Source organism: Phascolarctos cinereus, unplaced genomic scaffold, assembly GCF_003287225.1.
Source record: "Phascolarctos cinereus isolate Bilbo 61053 unplaced genomic scaffold, phaCin_HiC Scaffold_8;HRSCAF=390, whole genome shotgun sequence".
In the NCBI taxonomy this organism is placed as follows: Eukaryota; Metazoa; Chordata; class Mammalia; order Diprotodontia; family Phascolarctidae; genus Phascolarctos; species Phascolarctos cinereus.
The window spans coordinates 37,013,798-37,036,647 of NW_027556291.1; the positions used below are offsets into that span (position 1 = coordinate 37,013,798).

General features: G+C 40.5%; 1 pseudogene; it reads left to right on the plus strand.

The window, feature by feature from the left end:
• The window catches only part of LOC110197708 (large ribosomal subunit protein uL3-like), a 101,989-nt pseudogene extending 84,906 nt beyond the window's left edge, over positions 1–17,083 (plus strand).
• Positions 17,084–22,850: the final 5,767 nt, after the last annotated feature.

Sequence of the window (22,850 nt, forward strand, 5' to 3'; positions counted from 1 at the left end):
ACTGCCCACATTGCTTCAACACAGAAAGGCACCCCAAATTTCTACAGTGTTGTCTGAACCAGCCACGAATCAACTGCATGTTACACAGTTCTAGTTTTACTAGGAGCCTGGCTATCTGAGATCAGACGCTGACTTCCTAGATGACCATGACTCAGTCCGTTGCTGGAGGTAGGGGGGGCGGGTATAGCAGAAGAAGAGACACCTATCTAAACAGGTTTTTCTACTTAGGGAGTTGGATCAAGGACTGAAAAAAACATCAAACACGTGTGACTAATGTACTGCTATTCACATGCTGTAGTGACTACAGGGCTGGTCTGAAAGTAAGGAGTTTTGAGTTCAGCTCCTATCTCTGGCACATGTAAGCTATGTGATCACGGGTAAGTCACTTAACCTCCTGATGGCATAAAGCAACTTTCTAAAACTAAAAATCACAGCCAAATTGGTCCTCTGTAGCCATCAGTGCAGGGAATTTCAACAGTGTGAGTCACATCAATGAAAAGACAAGTCTTAGTAAAAAAAAAAAAAGTTCTTTTAAACAGTTCGACAAAACACTTTTAATAAAGCAACAATGGTGATAGAGACTATGTCTTCTGGTTGGAGCATATGTCAGAGGACTCATACCATAAGGGTGGTCAAAGCTGCCAGCAACTGTAAAATAAGCAAGGTTGGAGAGAAGGATTTACAGACTAAAGTGGCTAAGAAAGCCAGCTCCAGCTGTGCCAATGAGGCACAGCTCAAAGGGATGAAATGGAAGCAGCAAGTAGGCAGGGGTTAATGAGTTACACGATTTGACTGGTAAAGACACTGAAAGAGATGAGAGAATGGAGCATCACCCAAAGGAAAGACTTGGCAACCAGCTGCCCTGAGATCCTGACAGGGAGACCCCATAACTACATTATTCAATAAGTGATAAATCAACAGATTGTGTTGTACCTGGGTAATTAGCATCACCCAACTTTCTGTGCTGAAACCAAGTTTTATTCCAATTAATTAACCATTTCTGAGCCATTTAGGTACATTTTGGTCTTGCCAAGAAGTAAGGAAACATGCAAAGCTGTCCTTGCTTTTTTCAGTCCTCTTGGGTAGGGAAAATTAGGTAAAGTGTAATATGAGGATTTACCATATAGGAAAATCTTTTCAGACTCATTTCACAGAACTATGGAATGCTATGTCTTTGCTATGCCTTTTCTATCTATCATATATATAATAATGTAATATAATAATGATGTATAATATATTATATTATATATAAAATATATAATTATATAATATATTATATATTATATATATCATAGCTGCTATGGCTTAAAGAGAGCTTAAACTATCATATGTAAACTTTAACATTAGAGATGCTTCATAGAAACAACCAAATCCAATCTGGATCCAGAATGCCCTGCTTGAACAAACTGCCTCAATTTTAACTTAGAAAGGAGGTCTGTAGTAGAGTTCCACAGGCATCTGTCCTTGGCTCTATTCTGTTAAATCTTTTTTTTTTTTTAGTTAAATGGCTTAGATCTTCAGATGACATAAAGCTGGGTGGAATATCTAAAGCATCAGATGACAATGACAACAAAAGCAGCAACAAGCATTTATCAAACACTTACTGTATGTGCCAGGCATTGTGCTAAGCCCCAGTTTTACAAAGAAAGGCAAAAACAACCCCTGCCCTCAAGAAGCTCACATTCTAATGAGGGAGACAGACAACATGTAAATAATTAGACATATACAAGATGCATACAGAATAGATGGAAGTCAATCTGAGAAGGGAAAGCAATTGGGGAGACTGGGAAAGGCCTCCTCCAAAAAATGGGATATGAAATTATGCGGCAGAGGTGAGAGGGCAGAGGATTCCAGGCACGGAGTACAGTCAGTGCAAAGCCAGAAAGATGGGAAATGGAGTACGGTGCTTATGCAACTTCAAATAGACCATCACTGCTGTACTTTTCTAACAGTATGTGAAGGAGAGTAAAATATAAGAAGACTGAAAAAGTAGGAAGCAGTCAAGCTATGAAGATCTTTAAATGCCAAACTGAGGAGTTTATATTTTATCCTGGAAGTAAAAGGGAACCAGTGGAGCTCACTGAACAGTGGGATGACAGGGCAGGTGACATGCTAGAATAACAGGCCAAATTTCATCCAGTGAAATTCCACAGAGATAGACGTAATGACTACACTTAGATTTACCAAAAATAAAAACAAACAAACAATAAATAAATTACCTAAATACAGAATGTGGGAGAAACATCTAGACAACAGGTCACACATTGGGGAGGATAGAAATGATGCCTTTTTCAAGGCCATCTTGCTCTCCTACCTAGATTTTTCCCTAAAATGCAGTACAACAAGAAATAGAGGGTTATTTCTCCATGTTTCTCACAAAATATCTGATCCTTGGGGGACTGGTAGGCATAGACTAGTGTGATACAATCTGTGGATCGGAATTTTGAGAAATGCCATCCTAGAATAATGGACAACATGTCTATTCATCTTTTCAATTTGTCAAAATAAACCAAAAGAAAAAAAGTGTGCAGTGGATTGAAGAAGTTCACTTCACAAAATCCCTGAAGACTGATCTTGCTTCAGGAGTTTTAAAGGGTTTGTCTTCTGATCTTTGGGTATTTTACAGACTTCATAAATTATTAACAGCCTAGCATATAGGCAGAGGCCACTGTGGATTCCTCCTAGCATAATTTCTCTTTTTAAGGGGTTACATGAACACAAAGTAGTCATTATCTAAATTACCTTGTCTATATTTTTTCATCATGAAGCTATTGGTAGAATATTTGTGGAAAAGGAAAAAATTCACATCGATTTTTAGGGACTTATTATAGAAAAGCGAGAAAAATAATGAAATGGAAACATGTGCGGTCAATATGGTAAAACCTCACTAATTGTCCCTGGATGGGCTTGACTTAATGAAAAGTCTGAGTTAGCCAATGTTCAGACAGTCATCTAGGTGGAGTGCAGCACAGACGAACTGGGAAAGCCCTCAACCTCAAATACAACCTCAGCTTTTCTAAGGATCACATAAGATAACATGAGAAAGCCCTTTTATGTGAAAGCTGCTAAAACCTGACAAGCCTACACAAATGTTAAGTATGATTTTCACTATTATTATTATTACTCCTTTCAAGTATACACAGGGACCCTAGTCACAAGGGGAGAGGAAAAAGTCAGGAAATACTTTATCTTCTAGAATCTTTATCTTCTGGAATCTTGGCCTTGCTGAGATGGCTTCCCACTGTTTGTAATCATTTGTTAAAAGCCTCTCCCTATAAGCACTATGACAAATGCCATAGCAACTTAAGAGGTGACTCAGTGTCCACGTTTGCACTCTTTGCTCAGCAAACCCTTTTTCCATAGGTAGTGAAATAGTCCCCTCCACTGAAGTCCTCCTTTGAAAGTTGCCTCATTGGGACCTAAGAAGTCACAGGATTATAGATTTTGAGCTGAAAGAGACCTAAAAGTCACCTAGTTCTAACCCTTCATGAAATTATAATAACTGCCAACCTTAAAGCACTATATAAATGTTAATGAAGTGCTTTATATAAATTATCCCATTCAATTCTCATAAGAACACTATTAACCCTATTTTACACATCTAATGTATGATGTAAAATTCAAACCCAGGTCTTCCTGACTCCAACACTAGCATACTATATAGTGCCAACAATGCCCTTTACAGAAAAAGAAACTTAAGGCCTAAATCAGGGGTGGGGAACCCATGATCTCAAGGCCACATGTGGCCCTCTAGGTCCTCAAGTGCGGCCCTTTGACTGAATCCAAACTTCACAGAACAAATCCCCTTAATAAAAGGACTTGTTCTACAAAACTTGGACTCAGTCTAAATGCTGCACCCAATGACCTAGAAGGCCACATGTGGCCTCAAGGCCACAGGTTCCCCATGCTGGCCTGGATCAAGGATTTATGCAAGGACCTACAAGTAGTAAGAGACAGAGCTGGTATTTGAACTCAGGTCACAGAATCATAGCCCTGTCTCCTTTTCCAACCTCAAACCAATCAGTTGCTCCATGTTCCTTTCTAACTGTTGTTTCTTGGCGCACATACAGGTTCCTCAGGAAACAATGATCTAGTACTCCCATCTCTTTGAAGACTTGCCAAATTTTGTTGTGATTCACATGATCAAAGGCTTTAGTGTAGTCAATGAAGCAGAAGTAGATGGTTTTTTTTTTCCTTAGAACTTCTTTGCTTTCTCCATACTCCAGGGAATGTTGGCAACTTGGTCTCTAGTTCCTCTGTCTCTTCATATCCAGCCTACAGTTCTGGTAATTCTCAGTTCACATATCACTAAAGTCTAGTTTGCAGAATCTTAAGCATAATCTTGCTGATGTGTGAAATGAGTGCAGTCGTTCAGTACCTTGAGCATTCATCGGCATTGCCCTTTTTTAGGACTGGGATTGTAAACTGATTTCCAATCCAGTGGCCACTGTGGAGTTTTCCAAATTGGCTGGCATATTAAGTGCAGAACATTCTTTAACAGTATCATCTTTTAAGATTTTAAATAGCTCAGCTGGAATTCCATCACCTTCATTAGCCTTATTGTTAGCAACGCCTCCTAAGGCCCACTTGACTTCATCCTCTAGGATGCCTGGCTCTAGATCAGTAACCACACCACTGTAGTTGTCATGAAGTTAAGATCTTTCTTGTTTAGTTCTTCTATATATTCTTGCCACCTCTTCTTAATCTCTTCTACTTCTGTTAAGTTCCTAACTTTTTTCCCCTTTTATCATGCCCATTTTTGCATGAAACATTCCCTTGATATCTCTAATTTTCTTGAAGAGATCTGTCTTTCCCATTCTTTTGCTTAGAAGTATTTATTTGTTTTTGAATTATTTATTTAATTTATATGTGGAGTACATCATATGAAATGCCAAGCTGAACAAATCAAAAGCCAGAATTAAGGTTACCAGAAGAAATATCAACCATCTCAGATACGCAGATAATACGACTCTGATGGCAGAAAGTGAAGAAGAAGTAAGAAGCCTCTTGATGAAGATGAAAGAGGAGAGCGTAAAAGCCGGCTTGAAGCTTAACATTAAAAAACTAAGATCATGGCAACTGGTCCCATCACTGACAGCAGTGTCAGATTTTATTTTCTTGTGCTCAAAGATCACTGCAGATGGTGACTGTAGCCATGAAATTAAAAGATGCTTGTTCCTTGGAAGAAAAGCTATGGCAAATCTGGACAGCACACTAAAAAGCAGAGACATCATCACCCTGCTAATAAAGGCCCATGTAATCAAAGCTATGGTTTTTCCAGTAGCAATGTATGGCTGTGAGAGTTGGACTATAAGGAAAGCTGAGCACTGCAGAATCAACACTTTTGAACTGTGGTGCTGGAGAAGATTTTTGAGAGTCCCTTAGACAGCAAGGAGATCAGATCAGTCGATACTTAAAGAAATGAAGTCAGACTATTCAAAGGTCAAATGCTGAAACTGAAGCTTAACTTCTTTGGCCACACAATGAGAAGATAGGACTCATTGGAAAAGAACCTGATGTTGGGAAAGATTGAATGCAAAAGTAAAAGGGGATGGAAGAGGATGAGGTGGATAGACAGTGTCATGGAAGCAAGGAAAATGAGCTTGGACAGACTTCAGGAGATAGTGAAAAACAGAAGGGCCTTTCGAGCTATGGCACATGGGGTCATAAAGAGTCAGGAAGACATGACTAAACAACAACACAATCACAGACATAGAGCTAGAAGGCATTTTAAAGGTCTTGTCGAGGTCTCATTTTACAGAAGTGGAAACTGAGGCCAAGAGGGGTTAAGCAACATTGCCCAGGGTCACCCTGATAATAAGTGTCAAAGGTAGGATTGGAAGTCAGGTCCTCAGTCTCTATAGTGGGTTCCCTTGGCAGGCTTTTCCTAAGGGCAGGGGGCCAACCAGCTGTTGGTCTTCTCTACTGTCCCAGGCCCATACCAACAAACTATAGAGAAAGGGATTAGGTGGTCACACGAGGGACGGAGAAACTGGCTGCCTCAGGGCAAAATGTTCTTGGCATTTGAGGCACCCTATGACAATGTAACACTAGGCTCAAGTTTATTTGCATAAGACTCTACTCACTAGTGAAGACTGATTACTTAATGCTCCCTGCCTGCACGAGAAGCAGAACTGACAAGACCTTGAGAGAGGAGAGATCCTTCTTTTTCGGCCTTCCAGCTTCAAGAGAAGAGACATGCGGTTCCAGATTGTCTTCAGGGACAAGTCCCTGGAGGAAAAGAAAGACCCCACATAGAAGCTGACATATAGAGGAGCCAGTACTTCAATCATGTCCCTATTCACAGCTTACCATGCTAGGGTCTTCAGGGAATTTCCCCTTGAGTGAGATATGAGACTCACTCTGTCTTACAGTTGAACTGAGTTATTTCATTGCCAACAAGAGAGCTCATTCCTTCTGTGTATTGGCTGATATATTTTAATCTGTACCACTTCTCTGATTTCTCTTTTCTATCAGCTTGTATAAATGGGTTTATTTGCTTTTCACTATGTGTTTCTGTGTAACTGGAATTTGGAGGGAGGGTAGTCAAGGCAGGGGAGTGGGTGGAAGAAGCATTTATATAAAGCCTACTATGTGCTAGGTACTTATACAAACATTCTCACTCGATCCATACAACAATCCTAGAAGGATAATAATAATAATTATTATATTAGTTAACATTTATAGAGCACCTAATATGTGCCAGGCACTATGCTAAGCGCTTTACAATTTTATCTCATTTGGTCCTCACAACAACCCTGGGAACCTCACATCTATTTTATCCCCATTTTACAGATGATGGAAACTGAAGCAAACAGGGTTAAGCGACTTGTCCAGGATCATACAATTACTAAGTGTTTGGAGGTCATATCTGAACTCCAGACTTCCTGACTCCAGGCTGAGCCCTCTATCCATTGTGCTGCCTCCAAAATAAATCCTGGTGAGCTCCTTCTCTAGATAGGAATGCAGCCCAAATATAAAAATTATTTCCCCTGGACTAACAATATTTAAGGGGGCATGGTGAATAGATCATATTCTAGTCCTCTACTCTTACTGAAGAGAGCAGAGTGGTGCCAATCTCCTGCCCCTCTCCTGGCAGGAATCAAAGTCTCTCTCACAGAAGTATAGGTAGTGGAATCTCTATAGGGATCTAGTCGCACCTTCCGGAGAGCCCCAACTAAAAAGACTCAAGTGGACACACATGTCCTACAATAGTAAAAGTGAGACACTTTGGCATTTGAAGCACCATAACACTGTAACACTGAGCTCAAGTTTATTTGCATAAGATTCTACTCACTAGTAAAAACTGATTACTTAAAATAGGTTTGGAAATCGGAGGTAAAGGTTCAAATCCTGCCTCTGATACCTGCTAATTAGTAGGTTATATGACATTTGAACAAATCATTTAATGAAGGGGTTCAACTAGACCTCTACAATCCCTTCCCACTCCAGATCTATGTTTCTCTCTCCCCAACGAAGGAGCCAGTAAGCAAACTGAGGCTCACAACATCGATACCTTCCCTGTAACGCCCTCATCCAACATTTATTGATACACTTTCCTGCCATCTAGTGATCAATGTGGGATGGTGCCAGCTTTTTTTCCTTACCTTTTAGTTCAAGTCTAAAACTAGTCCAAAGCTACAGCACTAGAGAAAGTTAATTTATAAGGTCTCCTATTGCAAAATGATTTTGGTCTAGTGGATGTATAAAATGCCCTCCAAACTCTAACACTTCGTAAATCTATGAATTCATTTGACTACATCTGCTTTTAAGCACTGACTTCAAGTGAGCACTGTCCAAAATCAAGTTACCCAGCATTTATTAGAAGTTTACTATGTGTCAGGTACTGGGGAGCTAAAGAAAGGCAAAAAGAAAGTCTGTCCTCAAGGAGGTCATATTCCAATGGAAGATTCAACACATAAATAACTAGGCCCATACAAGATGTATGTACCTAGATAGCTGATGGAAGGCATTCTGAGAGGAGAAGGTATTAGCAGTTGGGAGAAATGGGAAAGGTATTGTGGAGGAAACTTGAGATCAAAACGTTTGAAAAGCACTATACTGTGACATGTTGCCTCCCAGATAATTTCTGGGGTCCCTTCCAGCTCTCTATCATATGATCCTATAATCCTATCTCAAAGAGTGCTAAGATCATAGATTTGGAGTTGTAAGGGGCCCTTAAGGTCATGCTTTTACAGGTAAGGAAACTGGGGCCCAGAGAGGTAAGTAACTTGAGGTAACTTGCTCCAGGTCACAAAGGGGTAACCTGCAAAGCCCAGATTTAAACACATCCTCTGACTCTAAGTATGGAACTCATCTACTGAACCAGAGGGCCTCTCAGTGTAGGTGAAGTCTTCCAGGCTAACTCCAGCAAAAACAACAAAAACTAAATAAATAAATAGAACGACACCAAAAAAAAAACAAAAAACAAACAAAAAAAAACTAGATTGGGCATCACTTCCCCTCTCTAGGTCTCAATTTCCTTATCTGAAAAACGCAAGAGAACTAGATGACCTGCAAACTCTATTCCAGCTCTAAACATAAGATCCTATAGGGTTAGGGCAGAGCTGACTCTCAAGGAGAGTCAAGAAATTAATCAGCAAGAGTCTAAGAAGGAATGTACCTATAGCCATTTATACTTCCCTGAAGAGTAGAGTTAATTAATAGGCTGAAAAATTGTCACTTGGTTACTTTCCCCTACAGGAGGTCACTTTGATATGGAGAACTGTCACTGAAGAGTTCACAACAGAAAGAAGCCCATGTAGCCCTGTTTTTCAAGTTTATTATTTGGCCTTCTGTGTATAAGAAAAAATGGGCTCTGAATGGTTTGGATAAAAATACAATCCTTATGATTAAAAATGAGGTATAGGTAAAAGAAACTTACAATTAAAAACTAAATAAAAACTAAAGATAAATCAAAATCTCTCAACTTACAAAAAAATCTGACTGGTGGCATTCAATAATCGAACAGCACCGGTCATATCTTTTGTCACTCACATGGTGGCAGTGGGAAGGTAGCATGGTGGAGTAGGAAGAGCCTTTGATGCCTAATGGAGTCAAAAGACTACTGGCTCTGGGCCTTTGCACTCCCTATCTCGCCAGCATGGAATGCCCTTCCTCCCTCCCTCCTCACCTTGACCTACTGGCTTCCCTCAAGTTTGAGATGAAATCTCACCTTCTATAGGAGTCTTTTCCCAATTGCCTCAACTGTGAATGACTTCCCCTGAGAGATTATCTCCATTCTATCTTGTTTGTATATAGTTGTTTACACGTTGTCTTCCCCATTAATCTGTGACCGCCTTGAGGGCAAGACGACATTTTTACCTTTATTTTCGCCAGAGTTTAGCACAGTGCCCAGCGTGTAGTAAATTCTTCATAAATGCATTTTGATTGATTGAAGAGACCTAAGCTTGAGTTGCACCTCAAGCACTCACTAGCTGTGTGACCACTTAACCTTTCTAGGCCTCATTTTCCTTATCTACAAAATTGGATTAAGAACACTTTTACCACCTCCCTCACTGGGCTGTTGTAAGAAAGATGCTTTGTAAACCAGAAAGCAGAGTGGAAATTATGTAAGCTTGTATTATTCTTGAGACAGACTCGGATGGAATGGGCAATACTGGAGCTTAAACAAGCAGGGCCTTCAATTAACTAAATGCTAATGAAGCTTTCAGATAATATTAAATTAGGAGAGCTCATTTAATGGAGAGCGGAATGGAGACAGTATGCTCTCTAAGTACTCCAAAGTGTGTGCCTGTGCAGCATCAAAACAACTAGCTGAGAAATAAGATACTCAGTTAATCAATTGGCTAGTTTGTCTAAAATAGCTGTATGTCTGATTCTCTTCACTGAATCAACTAAACTGAATAATAATTCTGGCAAAGAAGACAGAAATTTGAACATATAAAAGGAAAAAATCCTGATGCCCGAGATAGGAAATCATCTTACCACATAATTAGCACCTCCCATGGTCTCATGAAAAGAACACAAGCTTGGAAATTAGACACTGCGGGTTCTAGTCCCATTTCTGCCACTAACTAGCTGTATAACCTTGTAAAGGTTCCTTAATTTCTCTGGGCCTCACTTCCCTCTTCTAAGGAGGTTAGTCTAGAGAGCCTGGAATATCCCTTTCTGTTCTATCATTCTGTAATTCTAGTTTCGCTGGAGAAAGGCCTCCATTCCCAAACAGCATGAGCAAACAATGGTGAACTACAGATGCATTTGTTCTCTAGCACATAACCAGCAGACCTAGAGTTTCCCTATTTCTGTTATATATAATCACCAGAGGGACACAGTACCAATGAAAAAGCAAAATGTACCATGTGGTTCTATTCTACCACTTTTATATAGAGAACTCCCCAATCATAGACTGAGGCCCCCCAAATAAAACTATGCCAGGGTCAAGGTATTCTGTGGATTCATATCCCCTAAAGCCATTGCTCATGAATCCTGAAAAATGTATTTACCCTTGATCATCAGCCAGAGGACACATGTGGCTCAAAGCAAAGGCTTTTAATGAATAATGTAGGAAGTAAAGTAGCAACAAAACACGTTCCCTATCAACCTAGAGCATACCTTCCCACCAATATGACATCGGTGGGAAGAGTAGTCTGCATAGGCAATGTAGATGGCCATCCATACATAAGGAATAGGTGGCCAGGTCATCTCATGTGAAAGGGCACACAAGAAGGGCACAACACATGGTGAGGGAACAGACGTGAAAGGTGAACACATACTTCCGACACTATAGTACCACTGAAGCCAGCAGGATAATTTCATTGTGTCTCCTCACTACTGGACAGGTTGTGTTTGTTTTATGGAGCTTTGCTTTCAGATGCAGCTCCCTTAGGCATGTGGGCATGTGGGAGTAAGTGGCTCTTTCTGAAAGCTTTAGTGCCTTTTTCCCTTACTTTCTTAGTTCAGAAGCCAGACATTTTCTTACAGTTCAGGGGTTCTTAATCTGGGATCTATGAATTTTTAAAAAATATTTTTCATGCCTATATTTCAATATAATTAGTTTCTTATATAATCATATGTATTTAATTTTATGCAGTCAAAAAACATTCTTCTGAGAAAGGGCCCGCAGACTTCCCCAGAATACCAAAGGGGACCAGGATACAAAAAAGATGAAGAAACTCTGCTACAGCATCTTAGAGAAGTAGCTTTCTTTGTTTTAGTCATAAGATCAGCAGTAGCCCCAGGTTAAAACCTTCTTGCCCTGCCGCTTCTGGAAAGTCTCTCCTTTCCACCACGAATATTGGCAAGAAAGCTTTTTACCTTCAATAAAAAATTCTTTACTCCTGGTGGAAAGCTCTGTACCACAGAGAGCAACTCCCAGGTAGCTAATGGACTTCTGCTTTGTTTTTTCATGAGACTAAACTTTCTGGTCCAGGGACTTGAATCACTGTGAGAGACCGCACCCTAGATTGGGGCAAGCATTCCCTCTGCCCCCTGACTTTAAACTCTGAAGTGTATCTTCCTATGTTATTCCATTAAAAGCCTTTGCTTTGAGCCACATGCATCCTCTGGCTGATGATCAAGGGTAAGTAGGTACCTCTGGACATTATGCTCTAAGGATTATTTGGCCAATAACTACCTAATACTTCTGGGACTGAGCACTTCCCAGTGTTTCAACTCTAAACTTTCCCAGTTCTCCACGTAGATGAGTTGTTGTTAAGACACGTCAGTTGTGTCCGACTCTTCAAGACCCCATTTGGGGTTTTCTTAGCAGAGGTACTGAAGTGGTTTGCCATTTCCTTCTCCAGCCCATTTTACAGATGAGGAAACTGAGGTGTGAACAGGGTGAAGTGACTTGGCCAGGGTCACACAGCTAGTACGTGTCCAAGGCTGGATTTGACTCAGGAAGAGGAGTCTTCCTGATTCCAGGCCCAGCGCTTTATCCACTGCAGCACCATGTAGCTGCCCCATGTAGATTGTAGGTGGGAGAAAAACAGAGATAAAGCTAAGAGGGCAAAGTAATTTTCTCTTCTCCAAATTTCTAGCCTTTCATGTGCAGATATGGCCAGAAAGCCCTAGAGGCTTTGAGCTCACTTTTACAAATATTACCAATTTAACCAATAAATATCATCAATTTAACATCCAGTCCCACACTTTCTTACCCTTCTCTCAGTAGAGATGTTAATGAGCGATTCACCACTGTTTCCTTTAATTTGCCTAAAGAGTCTTATTACTACACACTCCTCTCTCCCCAAACCCCTTTCTACTTTAATCTCACATATAGCACAGAATGGTCTTCCAAGAGAAAAAGTCTTGACCAGCGCCCTGCCCAGAATAGCCAGGTTCTGATAAGGGGACTGGATAACTCACTAAGTTCTTTCCATCTTGAGCTTTTATGACATTTCTATATAGTTACAGAAATTCTGCTGTATTCTCAAATTAAAACTCATTTCATACCTCATCTGTTTTATATGCTATTGATATTCAATTGTATTCCTAACAATAAACTAAGTTTGGAAAAAGAAATACAGCCAGCATGGACTGCAAAATACTTAAGCTGTAGCTTGAGAAGTTGCATTGAGTAAAAGTGAGTTTATGCCACACTTTTCCAATGTGTGTAAATGGTTTCAGAACTATAAAATGAGATTCTAATGGTACTTTGAGAGCATATGGCAGAAAGGTTTCAATGTGCATTAAAAAAAGAAATCCATTTTAATTGCTTAGCACTGGAGAAACTTCCAGAGGCTTGTTGCAAATATACAAAGGTACCTGCAAGTTCACCATCATGAAGCTCATCTGAGACCAGAGATTTGTGGGCTATTCCTGTGCTTGGCAAGTCACCGCTGCTGTATAAAAGCAGTTTGCATTATTAGCAATGACAAAAAGCCAGATGAAATGAACTGAAGTTGTGGACAGCCTTGAGAGAGAGCCACGTTTAGAGTAATGTCCATCTGTGATTTCTGCTGAGGGTGGTGTAGGAAGGAGGTGATTACAGAGTCTAGGGCAGCTGGCAAATGCAACTCTCCTTATTTTGAGTTTGCCCATAAAATGCACTGTAGGAGGAATGAGAAGAGAAAGCAATTCCCCCATGATTGTCCATCATAGAACCTACTGTCAAAGCTACAGCATTCTGCTGGGAATAACTTGTTAAGAGTCTCCCTACAAGAACTATTTGGGAATTTCTTTCAAAGTAATCATGATTTTCATGAGAATGCTTTTATTTCAAACAATAGCTCTCATCACTGGGAATGTTCTAACAATTCCATTCAATTTAACAAACATTTATTAAGCTTCTACCAAGCAGAAGGCTCTGGAGATATAAAATATATAACAGAGACTCTGTTCCCAGAAATAACGGAAAGGGTGAAGGATTTAAAGTTAGAGCATCTGGGTTCAAATCCCAATTCTACCACTCCTATCTCTGTGGTCTTGGGCAAATAGTAACCTATCTGGGCCCTCATTTCCTCATTTACAAACTGAGGGGACTGTACTAGATCACCTCTGGGGCCCCTTCCAGATCTATACCTACGATCTTGTGATATAATCTCACTTGACCTTCACAACAACCCTATGAGGTAGGTGGTATTATTATTCCCATTTTACAGAGAGGAAAGTAAGGCTGAGAGAGGTTCAATGACTTGCCCAAGGTCACTTATCTACTAAGCACCTCAGGGGGATTTAGACTGTCTTCCTGACTCACAATCTAACATTTTATCCACCGCATCATCCACTGTTGTCCACATCGTGTTTTCTTTGCATTTCTTCACATAAACCCTTTCTATCTTTGTATTCAGATTTTTTAGTTCTTACAGTGCCATAATGTTCCCTTACATTCATATGCCAAAATTAAAGATCATAAGATTTATAGGTAAGGGAGATCTCAATGATCACTTACCTCAATCTCCTTCTTTAACAGATGAGGAAACTAAGGCTCAGGGAGGTTGAACAATTTACCCAAGATCACAGAGGAGGTAAGTAGAAGAGCCAAAATTTGAATTCAGGTCCTCTGATTCCCAATCTATTACCCTTTCTACAATACCCACTGGAAGCTCCATTTGTTTAGCCATGAGTTAATGTATTTTCTTTTTTAATTAATTTATTTTGAACTTAAATACCAAAAAGAGAATCACTACATACATAGCAGAACACAGAGAATGTCACACGAAACTATGAATCTCTGTTTCATATAACTTTTTTTAAAGGTATATACTTATAATTATATAAATTATATAAATTCCACACACTACCTTCAAAACTATCCTGCTTGTCTATGCTTTCCTCTGAACTTCCCTCTTTATTTTTTGTACATTTAAAAAAATGTTTCAATGGCCCTCTTTTTTTTTGCATCATTGTTTCAAACCCTGCCTTCTATCTCCCCAGCTAAAGAAAACAAACAAACAAAACAAAGCAAAAAAAAAACCATTTATAATAAAAAGTTATAGTCAAGCAAAAGGCAAAAAACATCTGTCTCTCTGGACCTTGAGTCCATCATCAAATCATCATAAGTCATTGGGAGGCATGTATCTGACCACTGCATTGATCAAAGTTCTTAAGTCTTTCAAAGTTGTTTTTTCTTGACAATGTTTTTGTCCTTGTATAAGTCATTCTCCTAGTTCTGCTAACTTCACTCTGCTTCAATTCATACTACCCAGGATTCTAAGCAATCGCCTTTCATCATTTCTTAGCACAATAATATTTTATTACATTCACATGCCACAATTTATTCAGCCATTTCTCAAATGATGAAGAGTCCCTTAAATTCTAGCTCTTTGCTTCTTTCTTTTTAACCTTTTAATCCCCCTTTCAGGATTAGGAAGTCTGTTCTGCTTGTTCCCTTCCTGGTATCATCCTCCCTCTAAACTGCTTTCCCCATCCTCATTTATTTCCCTATTGGGTTTTATGTATTTCTATGCCAAACTGGCTGTGTTCAGTCCTCCTTTGCTCATTTCAAATACGAGTGAGGTTCATCAGATGCTCCTTCCTACATATTTCTATACTCTTCCACTTCCTTCTTCCTCTTTTCTACACTAATGTATATTCCTTTTACTTTCACATTTCTTTCTCCTCTTAAAACCCTCAGAACAATTTTTCCCAGCTCACCTTGGTGGCAGCAGCAAAATACCCCACCAGAAGTTCTCTGCTGCCAAATCTCTTGGCTTTCAGACTCAGAGCAAAGCAGCACACACTAGGGGAAGGTGAAGAGCTTCTACAAGGATGGTTCCACCCACCCCATCTACTTCATGGCCTTCTTGACTACAAGGCCAGTATGATCATTTGTAAATTGGACTGGCCTGGCTCCAAGGTGAACAAGAAGGAAGTAGTTGATGTCCCATGGTCATCATAGGCAACATAGGCAACAATATGCCAATCTTTTCCCTTCCATGGTCTCCATACATTAAAAGCCATCTTCCAAGCACATCAGTGATGAGTACAAGAGCTGGTACAAATCCAAGAAGAAAGCCTTCACCAAGTCGTGCAAGAAGAGGCAGGATGAGGATGGTAAGAAACAGCTAGACCAAAGATTTCAGCAGTAGGAAGAAATACCTCCAAGTTATCTGTGTCAATGCTGATACCCAGATGCACCTGCTCCCCTCAAAGCAGAAAACATTTCACCTGATAGAGATCCAAGTAAATGAAGATACTGCAGCTGAAAAATTAGACTAGGTCTGATAGAAACTGGGGCAATACAAGTCCATGTTGATTGTGTTTGCTCAGTTCAAGATAATTGATGTCACTGGGATGACCAAGGACAAAGGGTACAAAGGGGTCACTAGTCACTAGTATACCAAGAAGCAGCCCCCGCCCCCATACAACCCAGAGAGGCTTATGCAAGGTGGCCTATATCAGAGCTTGGCATCCTCCCTATGTGGCATATTCTGTAGCCCAGGCTTGTCGGATGGACTGCCAACACGACACTGAGATTAACCAAAAAATCTATTAAAACTGGCCATAACTACCAAATCAAGGATGGTAAACTGATATAATAATAATAATAATAATAATAATGCACTCCCTGTTGGTGAAGTTGTGAATTGATCCAACCATTTTGGAGAGCAATTTGGAACCATGGCCAAAGGGCTACCAAACTATGCATACCCTTTCATCCAGCTATATCACCAATAGGTCTGTACCCCAAAGAGATAAAAAAGAAGAAAGAACCTATTTGTACAAAAGTATTTATAGCAGCTCTTTTGTGGTGGCTAAGCACTGGAAATTGAGGGAATGCCCATTAACTGGAGAATGGCTGAACAAGTTGTAATATATTGTGGTAATGGAATATTATTGTGCTGTAAGAAATGACAAGCAGGATGACTTCAGAAAAACCTGGAAAGGCCTACATGAACTGATGCAAAGTGAAGTGAGCAGAACCAGGAGAACATTGTACACAGTAACAGCAATTTTGCAGGATGAACAACTGTGAATGACTTAGCTCTCCTCAGCAATACAATGATCCAAGACAATTCCAAAGGACTCATGAGGCAAAATGCCAGAGAGAGAACTGATATTGTCTGAACATAGACCAAAGCAAACTATTTTTCACTTTCTTTTTTTTTTTGTTTGAGTTTTCTTGCACAAAATGACTAATATGGAAATATTTTACATGATTGCACACATATAACTTAGATTGCTTACCCTCTAAGGTAAGGGGAAGAGGAAGAAGGGAGGTATAGAATTTGGAACTCAAAACTTAAAAAAAAAAAAAAGCCAACAAATGTTAAAATGGTTTTACATGTAATTGGGGGAAAATATTTTAAAAATGTAAAAAATGAAACTCATTGAAATGTATACAATTGGATAAATGTGTGTGTATGTATATATGTATATATATGTATGTATGTATGTATGTATGTATGCATGTATGTATGAATCTTGCTGCTAAAATAAATAAATAATGTATCCACCAACTATGATCTGTCTGACAAGAGCATTCACTGTCTGTGAGGATTTGCCCACTATCATAGAGAAGTGACCAATGACTTTATCCTAACAAAAGGCTGTGTTGTTGGGACAATGAAGTATGTTCTCACCCCCACAAAAGTCCCTGCTAGAGCAGACATAACATAATGGTCTAGAGCCAGCTGATGTGAAGTTTATCAACACCATCTCTGAGTTTAGCCACAGCTAATTCTAGACCAGGAAGAAGAAAACATTCATGGGACTACCGAAAAAAGATTATATCGTGGTAAAGAGGAGGCTACTTCATGTTTTCAAGCCAACTGGGAAATGATAGATTCTCCATAAAATTGAAATTATTTTTAGAGAAAAGAACAGAACTAATCTATCTTCTAGGACTTCTCATTTAACTATCTCAATACCCTTCAAAGGCATTAAGATTCTGAAGGGACACTGGTTTTCCCTCTTTAGAATATTAGCATTACAATATCACACAGCTCCTTCTAAATGCTCAAATAAATTTACCCTTCTAAATTTCTCTGGACTCTCATGTTTGCATTCCAAAGTTCCTACTCAGCTCTGGCCTTTTCATCATAAATGCTTGAAAGTTCTTTATTCCATTAAAGTCTCATTTTATTTTCTCATTTTATTTCTACATATACTCAACATTGTTGATTAAGTTATCCTTGACTGTAAGCCTCTATCTTTTGCTCTTTGGAATATCTCCTCTCATTTTTAGTAAAACCTGCAAGGTCTTGTGTAAACCTCACTATGGTTTCTTGGTACATGAACTGCTTCTCTGCGGATACTTAAAGTATTTTTTCTTTTACCTGCAAGTTCTAGATTCTGGCTATACATTTCTTGGGTTTTTCCTTATGGCATACCTTTTGGAGGTAATTGGGGAAGTCTTTCTATCTCCACTTTGCCTTCTAGATCTAATAAATCTGGGCAGTTTTCATTTATGATTTCTTGAAATATAGTATATAGGAATTTTTTTAATCCTGGTTTTCAAGAAGTCCGATGATTCTTAATCTCTCCTTCACCTGTTTTTGCTGCTTTTGATACCAGATATCATATATTTTCCTCTATTTTTCCAATTTTAAAAATTTTGTTCTAATACATATTGCCACCTTATGGAATCATTGATTTCTACTTGATCCACTCTTACCTTCAGTCCATCTCTTGGGTAAGGCTTAACATTTTCTCCTCTAATTCTCCTCCCTTTTATAGACTATAAGCATAATTCTTATTCTCCTTCAAATTCTTTCCTCCAGAACTTTAATTTCATTTTTAACCCCTTGCTTCATTTCTTCTAGATCAAGGGTTCTTAGTCTCCATGAACTTGCTTTTTCTATATTTTGATAAATTTATTTCTATAGAAATAGTTCCCTTGTAGTGATTATACAAATGATTCCTTTGTAATCCTATGTATTTTATTTTATTCCCTCGAAAACACTATTCTGAGGCGTCCCTTTGTTGTTGTCATTGTTCTGTTCTTGAAGAGGACCAACAACATCACAGGGGTCCACTGCTTCTCTAGATTGCCCAAGGGGTCCATTAAAAAAATGGTTAAGAACTCCTGTTCTAAGTATTCATGCGGTCCTTGTGGAAAATCCATTTTTTCCTTTGAGTCTCTACTTACAGTTAAGGAGTTACTCTCTCTTTCTTTTGGGAGATCTCTAGATTTGTAGTAACTTTTTATGCTAATTGGTGTTTTCCTTGATTTACTTATCTCCCCAGTTTTACTGGGGCTCCACTCCCTGATGCACTTTTAGGTGGGTTAGACCCTGTTTGGTGTCACCATGGGTCCCTGCACTACACTTCTCTTTTTAGAATCAGCCACCACCCCCATCCCTCCCCCCGCCATATCTCTAAGGTTCAGAGACTTGGATCTTCAGGGCCTATGTGGCTGAGGACAAGATGATAGGGGCCTCAGAGCACTAGGGTTTCTCAGTCTTGCAACTTGCTGTGGTCAGGGTGGTTCCTGGGGCTGCCAAAGGCCCCAACTGTGAGTTTACAACCACCCAGTAGCTTTCTTGCTGTTGCCGTCTATGGCCAGAGAGCATCGCAGGCTATACGTGTCTCTGGTCCTTCTGTGCTGTGAAGCTGAAAGCTTGTTTGCCTGCACTGGCAATGTCTTTTGCTAAGAGCCCCCTTTCCTATAGCCCAAGGGCTTCTGGCTGACTTTTTATGTGGTCCAGGAGTGAAAGAAGTCACTGTAGTCTCTCATTAAATGTCTTGATCATTATTCAATCTTGACTGAATGTTGTTGTTGTTATTGCTGAGTTGTTTCAGTCCTGCCTGACCCTTAGTGGCCCCATTTGGGGTTTTCTTGACAAAGATACTAGAGTGGTTTGCCATTGCCTTCTCCTGCTCACTTGACAGATGAGGAACTGAAGTAAGTATGGGGAGGGGGGAGGGGTTGTTCATAGTCTACATTGGTTCAGGTAACCATCTTGGCCAGAACATTAACGCACTTTGACATATTTTTAATGCTAATATCTAGACTTCTGATTTGAGCTAGGCATCTTAAGAAAATAATGTTACCTAAGGCACCACTCAGACAATTCTGCTTGAGAATGTTACTCTGATGATTTTAAAAACCAGATGAACTAGTTGCCACTTGGGGGTTGGGGTGTAGAGAAGAACAGGAGACAGTTATTTTGCATCGGAAAGGAAAAGGGAAGGGAAGAAGCATTTGTTAAGGGCCTTCTATGTGACAGGCACTGTCCTAAGCACTTGAGAAATATTATCTCATTTGATCATAGCTAATAGCCCTTTCAATACAGTTCATCCACAGACTGAGTGTCCTGGGAGATTTGTGTCTCCTGTTTCCGATTAAACTCTAGATAAACTGACACTAGCTAATTAACTCCTTTCAGCTGTAGGGACTCACTTCTCAAAGCTAGTCCCCCTTGCCAGATACAGGCCTGGAGATATCGACTGTCACGAGGGCTACCTAGTGTGCATCCCTGGCCTTGATGCTTTTCTTCTGTCTGCATGGATGCTAGCAATTCCCATTCTAGATGTACCCTTCTTCCATGTTCTGCATAGCCACAGGCAAGAGAACTCCCAATCAAAGAGCAAGTGACAGAATTACTGCTTATTCTGGACTGCTGCTCTGCTCTCTAAACATCCCCTTTATGGAGCTGCACGGCTGGATTTCTTTACATGTACGGAGCAGGGTAACATACTACCCACCGCCAGCTCCAGCCCAAGCATTTGAAGGCTCTGCTCATAAAGCCATTTATTAGTCCCTGAAAACATTTGATCGAATGGATCCCCCAAAATGCTTTTGGCCAAAATGACTGAATTAGTCAGTGGCCTGTATACTGGTGCAGGCTGTTTGGAAAAGCCAATTACCCCTAAGAGGTTAAAAAAAAAAAGTATCTTTATGTTTTTCCTTATATTATGAAACAAATGAATGAGTGAATGAAGAAGCGTTTACTAAGCACTCACTCTGTGCAATACTATCAGATATATTAGGTGTGGAAATTCAATCCATGAAATACAAAACTTCAGATTCAGCATTAAGTCATTCTGGAGTGAAGTCAATGGACCAGCTACAAACCCTCATTTTACAGATAAAGAAATGGAGGCCTCTGTCTTATTTACATGGCCTGTGTCTACAGGGTCACTGAATAATTTGATCATTTTAACCAAAAACATTGGGGGGGGTAGCATTGAATAAGATATTTTCAGGGACAAGTAAATGTCTTTGTGGGCAGAGCCTTCTGAATACTATGTGCTAGGTGCTGCTACACAATTAGAAAAGCAAGGCAGTTCCTGCTCTTGAACTCACATTCTAACAGGGACACAACATACAGGGAAGGTTTCATTTGCAAGTCAGATGGAAAGACCCCGTGGTCCTTAGAGTGTACCTACAAAGAAGATGGTGACGCATCTTCTTTAATGTCACTTTAGTTAATAAAACTTGATATTGAATCATTTGACAGTCTGGAATCAGGGCCAGTGGTTATAGGGGAAAATGAGGGTGCTGCCCCTCTGTGGCAATTAGCTAGCTGTTGATGCTGGTGGTGAGAGGGATAGTAGGTCATTTTCTCCACAATATACAGATACAACAGGTAGGTATAGGAGCCCCGGGAGGGGCAGTACCTTCCAGACCACTGCTCCTGCTTCCAGCCCAGCCCTCATAACCATCACTAGGGAAGCAAAGGCTGCCATTCCCATCAACTGTCAACCAATTGCTATACAGAAGGCAGGCAAGCAGTAAGGACCCCTGGGGGAGAGATGGATGTGATAGGAGGCAGTATGTGCCACACGAGTCAAATCACCACCAGCAGCACCTTGACTACCATCTTCTCTCAGACACTGATGGGGACACCCCAGGACCCTGAGCCCCAGAGACTTGGGCACAGCAGTGCCCCTTAGACTTACTTCCAGCCCAGCCCCCATAGTTACCACTGAGGGGAGAAATTTTTGTGGAGAACGAGCCCACATTCCTTTAAACCACTAGCAACAACTGCTGACCAACTCCCACCAATAGGCAGATAGACACAGAGGCACTTCTCAGACCACCAGCCCTGCTTCCAGCCCAGCCCTCACAGCTATCATCTGGGTAAGCAGCTCCTTTGGAAAAGAAACCAGCCATGCCCACTAACTGCCAACCAAATGCCACACAGAAGCCTCTGTGGCTCATTGTTTAGGTTCTGATGGTTTGAATGAGTGTAAATATAATTTTTTTTAAATTCTGGCCAGAATCAAAAGGGTCTTCCCCTCCCAGACTGATATTTTTGTGATGGTAAATTGGGCCATCTTTTGTCTGAATTCTTACCTAGCACTTAGTCATTGGATGGGTGTGGCCTCAGACAAATTGAGACCTGGGAAAGACTTTAATTTAGAAAGGCCAAGGTCACCCACTGCACCCCAGGCCGTTCCCAGTTGTCTTGACAGATGACTTGCCACTGGGCTCCAATGACTCTGGAGGAGAGAGCGAGGCTGATGACTTTGCACAAATCCAATTCATGCTAAGTCAAGACATCACCCTCATGATGTCACTGGTCCTCTTCTAGAAGGGAAGACAAACAACTACTAGAACACACAGAGCAGGCAAGCCAGCCTAGCTAAGGAAGCAAGGCAACCCGAGGGAGAGAGAAGAGGCAATGTGTACCAGGCAAGTCAAACCACCGCTCCCTCTCTGATCACCATTTCCCCTCTGATCCTGATGAAAAAAGCCCAGGATTCTGAATCCAAAAGCCTTTGGAACAGCAATGTTTCCAGCCCAGAGCCCTCAGCTATCATCCCAAGATGATGTGGAGATGTAGATCTCCCAGTGGAGATGGAACCCTGGCCTCAGCTCCTGCAGGGGACTCCAGCCACAGCTACTAAAGATCCAGAAAAGAAAGTTCTGACTCCCAAAGTCCTTGGCACTGCCAAAAGGTTCAGGATCAGAAACTGACATGATTTTATTGGTGGCAATGACATTAAAGAAGAAATATCACCATCTGCTTTGCTGCTGCACCCTGAGGACCGTGAAACATTTCCATCTGACTTGCGGCTGAAACCTCATCCTATAGGTGTTGTTTCCCCTATTGGAGGGTGAACTCTATGACAGCAGGAGTTGTTTTACTTTTTCACTGTATCCTCAGCACCTAACACATTGCTCTGCACACAGAAAGCACTTAAATGTTTCATTCGCTCATTCATTCAATAATTGTTCTCCGTTGATGATGGTTGCAAAGATCTAGCTGGAAATAGGACCAGAGCGGGGAGGGCTCTTGGGCTCATGTTTCAGTGTTATCTCTACCTGCCATTTAGATGTCCTGCCATACATCTTCCCAAGAAGATCCGCCAACCATAATAGAGGCTTTCCTCTAGTTTGTGAGGGCACCGCTCTATCACCTCACTCTCACTACAGAACTAGTTCCTCTCCTTCTCTGGCAACTTTTTTTGAATCTATCTTAAATATGAAACTAACCTTAAATTTACTGTACCTCCTGATTTAGTCTTCTCATCCAAAAATTCCCTGACATAGCCTA